This window comes from Dermochelys coriacea, chromosome 6, assembly GCF_009764565.3.
Source record: "Dermochelys coriacea isolate rDerCor1 chromosome 6, rDerCor1.pri.v4, whole genome shotgun sequence".
Taxonomy (NCBI): domain Eukaryota; kingdom Metazoa; phylum Chordata; order Testudines; family Dermochelyidae; genus Dermochelys; species Dermochelys coriacea.
In genome coordinates this window covers 6,244,140-6,255,672 of record NC_050073.1, presented here as the reverse complement: position 1 = coordinate 6,255,672, position 11,533 = coordinate 6,244,140, and the positions used below count along the sequence as shown (strand labels likewise).

At 54.7% G+C, this 11,533-nt stretch overlaps 1 pseudogene; it reads left to right on the top strand.

Moving 5' to 3' along the window:
• The first annotated feature begins 1,878 nt into the window (after positions 1-1,878).
• The window catches only part of LOC119856890, a 65,834-nt pseudogene continuing 56,179 nt past the window's right edge, over positions 1,879-11,533 (top strand).

Sequence of the window (11,533 nt, the reverse complement as noted above, 5' to 3'; positions counted from 1 at the left end):
AAATTGGAAAGAGTACAACGAAGGGCAACAAAAATGATTAGGGGTCTAGAGCACATGACTTATGAGGAGAGGCTGAGGGAGCTGGGATTGTTCAGTCTGCAGAAGAGAAGAATGAGGGGGGATTTGATAGCTGCTTTCAACTACCTGAAAGGGGGTTTCAAAGAGGATGGCTCTAGACTGTTCTCAATGGTAGCAGATGACAGAACGAGGAGTAATGGTCTCAAGTTGCAATGGGGGAGGTTTAGATTGGATATTAGGAAAAACTTTTTCACTAAGAGGGTGGTGAAACACTGGAATGCGTTACCTAGGGAGGTGGTAGAATCTCCTTCCTTAGAGGTTTTTAAGGTCAGGCTTGACAAAGCCCTGGCTGGGATGATTAACTGGGACTTGGTCCTGCTTTGAGCAGGGGGTTGGACTAGATGACCTTCTGGGGTCCCTTCCAACCCTGATATTCTATGATTCTATGAAATGCTGGGTGGTACTTTATACCTGTTGCACTGCATCTATTAACAATTTCTGAAAAGAAAGTCCTTGGGCAGCCTGTCTGTGCTGGGATAACACAGGGAAGGGAGAACGATGCAACCTGGAAATACCCCTATCAGAAGGGAGAGGGGCAAGTGTCTTCAGCCAAGAGAGGGAACAACTGGGGAGCTGGAAGCCTGACAGCGGGTGCCCTGGTTGGGCCACTGAGGGCTAATACAAGTGCAGTCGCTCTGAACTGAATTCCAGAGCCCAGCCTGGCCCCTGGCAGCCTCTCCCTGGGTAAGCTCAGGGGTATGCAAGCAGGTAAGTGGTTCCTCCTCCCTCCCATCTGCCACCTGCTCTAGTCCTCCTGCCCTCTCCGTTCCTTGTGTCCTACCCCAGCCTACCTGCCCCGACTCCATGGCTCCTGCCACCTATATCCTAACACCACTGCCCTAGCCTTCCTGTCCACATCTCCCCGGCCTCCCCGTATTCTAGCGCATCTGCATCCTGCCCCTTCCAATGTGCCCCCAGGTCCAGCCCTCTACTGTGGCAATCTGCCCCACAGTGGTCTGCTCTCATCTGTCCCCAGGTCCTGACCCCCATCCCATGGGCCCCCTTCTCTAGCATTCTACCCGATCTGCCCCCATGTTCTATTCCCACCCACCATCTGCTCGTTCCCTACCCTTTTTCTAGCCCCCTCCCCTCTGCCCACTGGGTCCTAGTCCCCCCATCCCATTTCTCACTAGGGCTGACAACCCTTGGGCCTAGAGTTTCCAGGAATTAAAAATGAATCTTTAATTAAAGATTGTCAGAAAAAGAAATCTACTGGCAACCCCTTTTCTCTCCCAGTGTGTTTCAAATCGCACCGCATCAGTCCTATGTTTCCTTGCCTTAGGGTGACCAGCTATCCCAATTTTACAGGGACAGTCCTGATTTTTGGGTCCTTTTCTTATATAGGCCCCTATTACCTCCCACCCCCTGTCCTGATTTTTCACATTTGCTCTCTGGTCACCCTAGCTGGCCCCGATCCCCACCCTCTGTCCATCCCCCTGTATTACAGCCCCCCGTTATGCCACCCATGCATTTCATGCCCCTGCTTCCCCAGCCTCGAGTCGGGGACCTTCCCTCTCTGGCTTGTCGCAGCTCCATCTGCACCCCAGGGGGGCCTTCAGCCTGACACCCAGAGGGGTTCGCTCAGGATGGGGGGGCAGAGGGAGCCCCAGAGACACGAGTTCCTGCACGTGCTGCTCCTGGGGACAGAGCCCCACCGCGGGGCTCCGGGATCCTCGGGGTGAAGTGGGAATCCGGGGGGGGGGCTGGGCCAGTAGGTCCCTGCGCTGGGGCCTTCCCCGGCTACTGGAGCTGGTGAGGCGGGCGGGGAGGGCAGCAGGACTGGGGCGGGGCGGGGCGGGGCGGGGCCTTCCCGGACACCTGGGTCCCAGCCTGCCTCGTGCGCGGGGAGGCGGCCCCGGGGCGGGAGGCAGCAGCCGCGGGGCGGGAAGTCGCTGCCCGGGCGGAGGAAGCGGCCGGGGCCGAGCCCGGCGATGGCGGCCGCGGGGCCGGCGCGGGTAGGACGCGGGGCGGGGACTCCCCGGCCGGGCACGGGCTGGTCCCGGCGGGGGGCCGAGGGGGGCCGGGGCCCGCGTCCCTCCCGCGCTAGTGACCCCGGGGCTGGGGGCTGCAGCAGCCGGAGCGCGGGGGCCGGGGAGCGGCTCTGGGGGCCCCTGGCCGGGCGGACACGCGGAGCCGGGCGCGGCCCCTTCCCCCGAGCGAGGCCCCGGCCGGGCCGAGGAGCCCCGAGGCGCCCGGGGCGGGGGCGGGGGCGGGGCTGAGCAGCAGGCGGGGGCGGGGCCTCCGGCCGGGGGGCGGGGCCTGTTCCCTGCCCCGGGACTCGGGCCCTTCCCAGCGCCCCGCCCCAGAGCCCCGTGGGGAGCCGAGGGCGACTCCTGTCCCCGGCCAGCAGGGCCCGAGTCCCGGGGGGGCTGTGCGGGGGGGTCTCCCTGGCTCACAGCTGCTGGGCTGGGGCTTCCTGGGAGTCGCTCCCCTAGAAACCGCGTCCCCTGCTGAGCCCCCGGGCTGGGGCTGGGGCTGGGGCTGGGGCGGAAGGGGCTGAGTGTGTAACGCTTGTGCCAGCAGCTCCGGGTGGCGTTTGAGGACGTGGCTCTGTATTTCACCCGGGAGGAGTGGGAGCTCTTATCCCGGCCAGAGAAGCAGCTGTACCGGGACCAGATGCTGAGGAATTACCGGGCCCTTGTTTCCCTGGGTAAGGACCAATTTCCCTGCATTTATTCACACCTGTAAAACATCTGGGCTCCCTCGAGCCTTTGGCTGCCATGTGGCACCCTTCACTGAGTGATGGCAAATGCCGGCCCCTTTCAGGTCAGCTCGCTGTTGGAGGAGAACTTAGGGCTACAGAGCCTGGGGCTAATCTTAGGGTAACTGGTTTATTTGCATTACCTGCCTCAGTCGTGGCACATCCCTGATGGTAGCAAACAGCCCATGAGCAACAATCTCTTCCAGGAATCCCAGCCGGAGGCTGAGGGTAGCAACTCTGCCTCAGGGGCTGACTCTAGTCAGACAAATAAGGCAGGGGAAAAACACTGCTGCTGCAACAGCTCCCCACCTCCCCCAAAAGAATGAACATAGTAAATTTAACAACTGTGCAGTTGAACAATGCAAAAGAACTGGAATGTCTGTGTAAGAGTGACACCGGGTGACACCTGCCATGACACGTTGTGGCCAATTTGCCTTCATGACATGCCCGAAAGGTTTCAACAGCTATAAGGTGGCAAAGGAGAAAAGTTGCCTTATTCCAAAGTGTGGGTTAAAAGAAAATCCATGTCACACAGTTGTCCTACGGAACGTAGTGCCACAAGATGGCATAGAGGCCAAGGTGTTAGCAGAATGGGATATTTCTGTGGAACATCTGGAGCAGGGGTGGGCAAACTACGGCTGGCCACATCCTGCCCAGCCCCTGAGCTCCCGGACAAGGAGCTAGTCCCTGGCCCCTCTCCTGCCTTCTCCCTCTCCCCCAGAGCCACACTGCATGTGGGCAGCGCTCTTGGGGGCAGGGCTGTGCGCTCCTGTGGGGCAGCATGTCTGGCTCTGCGTGGTCGCCCGGCATGCTGCTTTGAACAGCATGGTAAGGGGGTCGGGGTCAGGGGGTTGGATAAGGGGCAGGGAGTGGTTGGACGGGGCAGAGGTTCTGGGGGAGTGGTCAGGGGACGGAGAACGGGTGTGTGTGGATAGGGTGTGGGAGTCCTGGGGGTTTGTCAGGGAGCTGGGGTGTGGATAGGGTTCGGGACAGTCAGGGAGCAGGAGGGGTTGGGGTCCTGGGGGGTGTGCTTAGGGATGGGGGGGGTCTCTGGAGGGGGCAGTCGGGGACAAGGCGCAGGGGGGTTTGTATGGGTCGGGGATTGGGAGGGGGCAGTTAGGAGGTGGGAAGTGGGAGGGGACAGATAAGGGGGGGGCCAGGCTGTTTGGGGAGGCACAGCCTTCCCTACCCGGTCCTCCAAACAATTTTACAGCCCCGACGTGGCCCTCGGGCCAAAAAGTTTGCCCACCTCTGATCTAGAGTTATCCCAGCAAGGCTTTAAACTTGGCTCCCACTGCAAAGTGAGAATGGTTGTAGATGTTGCCAATTCAGAGTACAAGTGAGAGACAGGAAGAAATCTCCTCTAAGAAAGGTTTATTTCAGGGGTTCCCTACTCCCTCTCTCCCCAATTCGCCGCTTCCCCGTTCCTCTGCTTATCTCCAGGTGCTTAGAGCTTTCCAGGAGGAAGGGGGAGGAGGTGGGGTAGATGCGCCGATTTGGGGAAGGGGTTGGAATGGGGAGCAGGGGCAGCGGGGAGGGGTCAGTAATGCGGCCCTCGGGCCAATGTACTAGAACTCATGTGGCTGTCCTGGTGATTGGAGTTTGAGATCCCTGATTTATTTAATTATTCTCCTGTTTGGAATCTCTTGCGCTTTTCTCTGAAGCAGCGACCGAGATTGGAGCCTCATCATGCCAGGTGCTGCGCAGATGCACCCTGACCAAGATGTGGGCCCTGTTTTGCTGGGCTGCACCAACACATGAATGAGTCCCTGCCCCCAAAACTTTAGTAATAAAACTTTCCCCCAAAACAGGCTCTTCAGGTTCCAAACCAGACTTGATCCACCGGATCGAACTAGGGGAGGCAGAGCTCTGGATCTGGGATGCCGAGGGCTCCAGAGTAAACTCTGGGCCTGAGAGCCCCTCCTCAGGTGAGTCATAATAATCCAGTCCCTTCTGATTTACACACCTACTAGCGGAGTGCTCCTTGATGTAGAAGGCAAAGGCAGAGCGAGATTCACTGGCTGGGAGCTGAAGAGAGACAAACTGAAGCTGGGAATTAGGGGCTAGTGTTTAGACCAGTCAAAACACTAAAATAACACACTTAGGAAGAATAAAATTGCAGAAAATATATATGCATTATAGAAAGGACCAAGAAGTAACAACAATATTACAAGTATGTGTTCGGAGGTGAGTGTGAAAGAGCCAGAGACTCTGTGTGTGTGTGTGTGTGTGTGTGTGTGTGTGTGTGTGTGTGTGTGTGTGTGTGTAAAACACACAGAATCAGTCTGTGCTGGCAAAGTTTCTGAGAGACGCTGGGTGCTGTCTCTAAGACATTTACTGAAAGCTCTCCTGAGCCCTGTCTCTCCTGCCCTTGCTCTGAGGAAATGGGGTACATGGACTGGTGTGGGGGAGGAGGGGAGAGAAAGATAGAGACTATGTGAGCTGGCTGCTGGGGGGCAAACAAGCACCTGGGTAAAAAGACAAGCCTGTCAGGTCATAGAACACAACACCTGCTAGGCTTCCCACACCTCAGAAAATCATACCAAGGTAAGGGGCGCCCTAGAGATTTTTCAAATGGCTTTTCATGCCTCTGCCCCCTGCAAGAACATCCCAGAGTCACTGGCCCTTGGCAGAGAAGGTGCTGTTCTCCCCAGGTTCCCACCCCCACCCCCTCTCTGCCACTTCATTTTGCATGTGACCTCTCAGACTGGAGAAACCTGTCCCCAACGAGCAAGGAGAAAGCTTGGAATGACGCAGGACAGGGTCAGTCACATACAACTAGTGTAAGGTGACGCCACGCAGAGGATGCCATTGTGTAGAGCAGGTCTCTAGCACTTGTAGCGCTTCGCTGTAATGCTCTAAAACTGCCCCGTTTGCCAGGCAGCTGCTGTGGGGGGAGTGGACACATTTCAGGGCCAGATTAAATCATCCTGCAGGCCATGACTTGGAGTACCCTGGTGTATGGGCTGGTTGTGAGAGATAGGGTGGTGGTATGGATCTTTGTCCCATCCCCTCTCCTCCTGCTCTTTGTGGCATGAAACCTTTGTTACTTACATTGCTTCAGTGTCAATGCTTAGCACAACCCTCAGCCCTAATGTGTCTGTGACTGTCTGTAGACCAAAGGCTGGGTGGCAGCCATTCGCCTCTTCCACTCAGCAGTGCCAGGGAGTGCGTTGTGACGCAATACAGACATGTTTTACAGACAGGTTACATCACGCAAACCCTGAGTGACTAGTCATCCCCTCAAATCCTTCACACACAGACACCCCCAAAATCCTCACCTTCTTGAGGATTTTAGTTTCGCACAAAGACTGAAACCTCAGGCCGAGAGTAAATGATTTCTTCAAAGGAATTCCTAGAAAAGGACTCTCACCCCCACAGGAATAAGCTACATTGTTCTAAACAGCTTTAAACTGGTCTCACTGCATCCACATGAAGGGATTGTAGCCCCCCAACTAAACTAGTTTCAAACCAATATAATTATAACAGCAAAAAAACTGGGGAACAGGACTCATGCTATAAAACAGGAGAAAGTGAAGAACCAATGCCGTGTAAATAAACTCCTCTGATTGCAATAAACACAAAATCAGTTTGGAAATAAAACCAGGGCCCTGTTGTGCCTGGCGCTGCCTGTATCCTGGGCATGCAACAATTCAAGCTAAAAACGAGATCCAAGACATGCATAGCCCCTGTGGGAGCAGGTGCTAGGTGCTGCACAACCAGCATAGGGTAGAACCACCCTGAGTCAGGCTGCAGATTTATCACAGCATTTTTTATCAGAAATTACAGGGCAGTTATAGTAAATTTAGTAAAATCACAGGTCCATAAATTTACTGTGACTGCTCCAGGATTTTTAATAAAACCTGCTGTCAAGGCTCATTCCCTGCTCTGGCACTTTGAGTGCAGAAGGTGGGTGTTGGAAGAAGAACAGGCTGACCCAGAGGCGGATTTGAGTAGATGGGCTTCTTTATTGCGGTACTTGTTCCCCTGGACCCAATTGTCCAGTAAGCACTGGATTAGTTACATCATACTCTTTTTTTTTTTATTTACATAGGTATGTAAATTCCTACATTTATTACAACACCCCCAAAACCCTTATGGAGTAATATGAACACCCACACAATGAATATTGATAACCCTATACTGAATGACAGGTTTCAGAGTAGCAGCCGTGTTAGTCTGTATCCGCATAAAAGAAAAGGAGTACTTGTGGCACCTTAGAGACTAACAAATTTATTTGAGCATAAGCTTAAGTGAGCTACAGCTCACTTCATCAGATGCATTCAGTGGTGAAGTGAGCTGTAGCTCACGAAAGCTTATGCTCAAATAAATTTGTTAGTCTCTAAGGTGCCCCAAGTACTCCTTTTCTTTTTGCCTATACTGAATATAATTATTCCTGCCCCTGATTACTATTTACCTCATTAGCATACTTGCCTGCAAGTCTTACTTTGAAGATGCACTTTTTTGCTATAATTGCAGTAATGAACTCCTTGGATCAGCAGTTTGCAGGGTACGGAGAAAGTGGCCATGACCCAGGGTTTGCTTATGTAGCTGGGAAAGGAAGGGAGGAGGAGATAACGCTTCTTTACCCAAAAGGTATTCTTTAGATCCCCACAATTATTATGCAGCTGCAACACTTATTCATTCTTAACAAGGAGAAGGGAGGGGAAAGGGGTAACATTTTATCTGTTAGGCGAAGGAATAGTGCGTGCCTGTGTCTACTCCCTGATACCATGCCAGCACACCAGCGGTTTTTCATGTCTTTACTTAACCCTTATATATCCCAACAGTGGGGGCCCGCAAGGACTTTAAAACTTAATACTGGCCACTCCAGGCTTGTACTAAACTCCTAAGGTTAGAGATCCCCCTGGTCTTGGGTTGATAAATGCTGCCACCACCCAAGTGCAGAACCCATTTGAGAGCCCAGGAAGGCACACTTGGGAATTCCTTCCTGTGGGGTACCCCCAGACTCTTTCACCCCTCCTCTGGGGAAGAGCTGAGAAAAGGAAAAGAAAAAGAAAGCAGCTGTTGCCACCAGCTAATTGAAAAACATGTGCACGGACCTCTTAAGACAGAGAAATCCAATCCTCTTCTTAAAAAAAAGGTAACGTTGTTGAAAAAAAAAAAAGCAAGAAAACACATCTGGAAAATTAGACTGCTGATAGATAGATAGATAGATAGATATAGCTATGTTACAAAAATGCAACTGCAAGAATTAAACACCAGGAATAGCTTTCTTGGGGTCCAGCTTAAAGGTTACAAAAACAAAACAAAAGCACCTGTGTTAGGACAGATGAATCCACAAGCCCAAAATAAAGAGAGAAACCTGATCACGTCTGTCTGAACCAGGGGTGGGCAAACTATGGCCCGCAGGACCCTCCTGCCTGGTCCCTGAGCTCCCAGCCAGGGAAGCTCCCCCCGGCCCCTTCCCTGCTGTTCTCCCTCCCCTGCAGCCTCAGTGTGCCACGCTGCTGGCGCAATGCTCTGGGCAGGGGGGCTGCAGAGCTGCGGCCTGACCCGGTGCACTCTGCTTCGTGATGCATGGCTGCCTGTCCTGGTGCAGCCGCACCACCGGCCACCCGTGCTCCAGGCAGCACAGTAAGGGAGCAGGGGAGTCAGAGGTTTGGATAGAGGGCAGGGGAGTCTGGGAGGTAGTCAGGGGGCAGGGGTGTGGATAGGGGTTGGGGCAGTCAGAGGGCGGGGAACGGAGGGTTGAATGGGGGCAGGGATCCCGGGGGGGGGCAGTCAGGAATGAGAGGAGGGGTTGGATGGGGTGGCAGGGGGAAGTCAGGGTTGGGGGTTCTGGGGGTGGTCAGGGGACAGGGAGAAGGGGTGGTTGGATGGAGCAGGTGTCCTGGGGCGGGAGGGGGCTGTTAGGAAGGAGAGGAGTTGGATGGGGTGGCGGGAGGTCCAGGGGTGGTCAGAGAGCAGAGGGGGTGGATGGGGCTGGGGTCCTGGAGGGGCTGTCAGGAAGGAGAGGGGGGTTTGGATGGGGTTTCTGAAATTGTACGGAGGGCCGGTGAGGGAGGGCAGTGCCACGCCTGGCTGTTTGAGGAGGCACAGCCTCCCCAACCGGCCCTCCGTACAATTTCAGAAACCCAATTCGGCCCTCAGGCCAAAAAGTTTGCCCACCCTTGGTCTAAACATTCCTGTTCTACCTACATAAATGTAGTTTCAAATGCGGGGAGGAGTGGGAACGCAGTGTGCTCAGAGGAGGAGGCGGAGCCAGGGCGGGGATTTGGGGAAGGGGTTGGAATAGGTGTAGGGAGAGGGTGGAGTTAGGGCAGGGAATGGTGAATCTTGCCCATATGCTCAGGGTTCAGCTGATCGTCATATTTGGGGTCGGGAAGGAATTTTCCTCCAGGGCAGATTGGAAGAGGCCCTGGAGGTTTTTTGCCTTCCTCTGTAGCATGGGGCACGGGTCACTTGCTGGAGGATTCTTTGCTCCTTGAAGTCTTTAAACCACGATTTGAGGACTTCAGTAGCTCAGACATAGGTGAGAGGTTTTTCGCAGGAGTGGGTGGGTGAGATTCTGTGGCCTGCATTGTGCAGGAGGTCAGACTAGATGATCAGAATGGTCCCTTCTGACCTTAGTATCTATGAATCTATGAAAGGGGTTGGGATGGGGCAGGGGTGGAGTCAGAGCAGGGCCAGCAGGTAAAGCACCCACCCATGCCAGCAGAAATTGGTGCCTATGGGCCCCAAGCTTCTTACAGCATAGCTGGTGCCCTCTCTCTCCAGCCGAGAGAACAACAGAGAGACAAAGGGGAATTTTTGTCTCAATTTTAAAAAGTTCTAGCCTTCCCATTGGCTCTTTTGGCCAGGTCCACACTCGCTTCCTCTTACCTAAGCATAGCAGTGAGACTCCTTAAGCCTTTATAAGTAAAGCAAAGAGAACAGCTACTAAGGATTTTTAGAGCTAACTGCCTGGCTGGGTGTACTACTCCCCCTCCCCCCCAATTTACAACACCTGCCCTCCTCCTTGCCCTGACTAGGGGGAACTTGCTGCTCAGAGAAGCACCCTTCTCTCAACACTGCAACCCTAACTCCAGCCTGGTGCAGAGGGGTTGGTGTGGGGTAGAGAACATATGGGTGGCAAGGCCAGTCACTGAAATTTGACGTGCCTCCCCGACTATCGTGACTGGGGGCAGGGGCAAATCTGAGTGGCAGTGTAAGCTTGCAGGCCAGGTCTCAATGCCCACAGCGAGGTGTTGGGTGCAGCCCTGTGGGACAGGAGAGCCATTGCAGGGTGAGGCACACATCCCAAAAACAGTCAGAAATGGGGAAATTGTTCCATCCGTAATATTTTTCTGTCCTTGACATATCTGCAGCCCTAACCATGAGCTAACACCGGGATTCCCTCTGCTCTCTCCAGCAGGGCTCAGGATCCTGGGAGGAATGAGGACACAGTCTGAATGTGGAGAGAGCACGGCAGGAATGCAGAATCCCACGGCCCACAAAGGGATCCATGCACAGGACACAGTCCATCCCCTGGGTAGACTCAGCCAGAGACCGGACCTGGCTACACATCAGAGACTCCCCATGGGCCGGTGTCCCCATCACTGCATCGACTGCGGCAAGAGGTTCAGCAACCCCTCTGCACTGACCCAGCACCGGTGCATGCCCACCGGGGAGCAGCCGTATTGCTGTGCTGATTGCGGCAGAAGATTCAGATGGTCCTCAAAGTTGAGAACACACCAGCGCACACATACTGGGGAGCGGCCGTACCACTGCAATGACTGCAGCAAGAGCTTTGCAAATACCTCAGCCCTGAGAACACACCAGCGCACACACACTGGGGAGCGGCCACACCACTGTGCTGATTGCGGAAAGGGCTTTGCACAGTTTGCCCACCTGAAAAGACACCAGCGCACTCACACTGGGGAACTGCCATACAATTGTACCGACTGCGGCAAGAGCTTTGCCCAGAGCTCAAATCTGAGACTACACCAGCGCACACACACGGGGGAGCGGCCGTACCACTGCACTGACTGTGGAAAGAGCTTTGCAGCGAGCTCGAAGCTGAGAATACACCAGCGCACACACACCGGGGAACGGCCGTACTGCTGCACCGACTGTGACAAGAGCTTTGCAACGAGCTCGAAGCTGAGAATACACCAGCGCACGCACACCGGGAAGCAGCCGTACCACTGCACTGACTGTGGAAAGAGCTTTGCAGCGAGCTTGAAGCTGAGAATACACCAGCGCATGCACACTGGGGAGTGGCCGTATCGCTGTACCAACTGCAGAAAGGCCTTTGCAAAGAGATCAACCCTGAGAACACACCAGCGCGCACACACTGGGGAGCGGCCGCACTGCTGTGCTGACTGCGGAAAGGACTTTGCAGAGTTGGCACACCTGAAAAGACACCAGCTCACACACACTGGGGAACTTCCATACAGCTGTACCGACTGCGGCAAGAGTTTTGCAGTGAGCTCAAGCCTGAAAATACACCAGCGCGCACACGCAGGGGAGTGGCCATATCGCTGTGCTGACTGCAGCAAGGGCTTTTCACGGATCACATGCCTAAGAACGCACCAGCGCACACATACCAGGAAGTGGCTGCACTGCTGCACCGACTGTGGTAAGAGTTTTTCACAGAGCTCAACCCTAATAAAACACCAGCGCACGCACACCAGGGAGTGTCCGCACCACTTTGCAGAGAGCTGAAAGCTGAGAAGACACCAGTGCACGCACACCGGGGAGCGGCCGTATCGCTGTTCTGACTGCGGCAAGGGTTTTGCACAGAGCTCA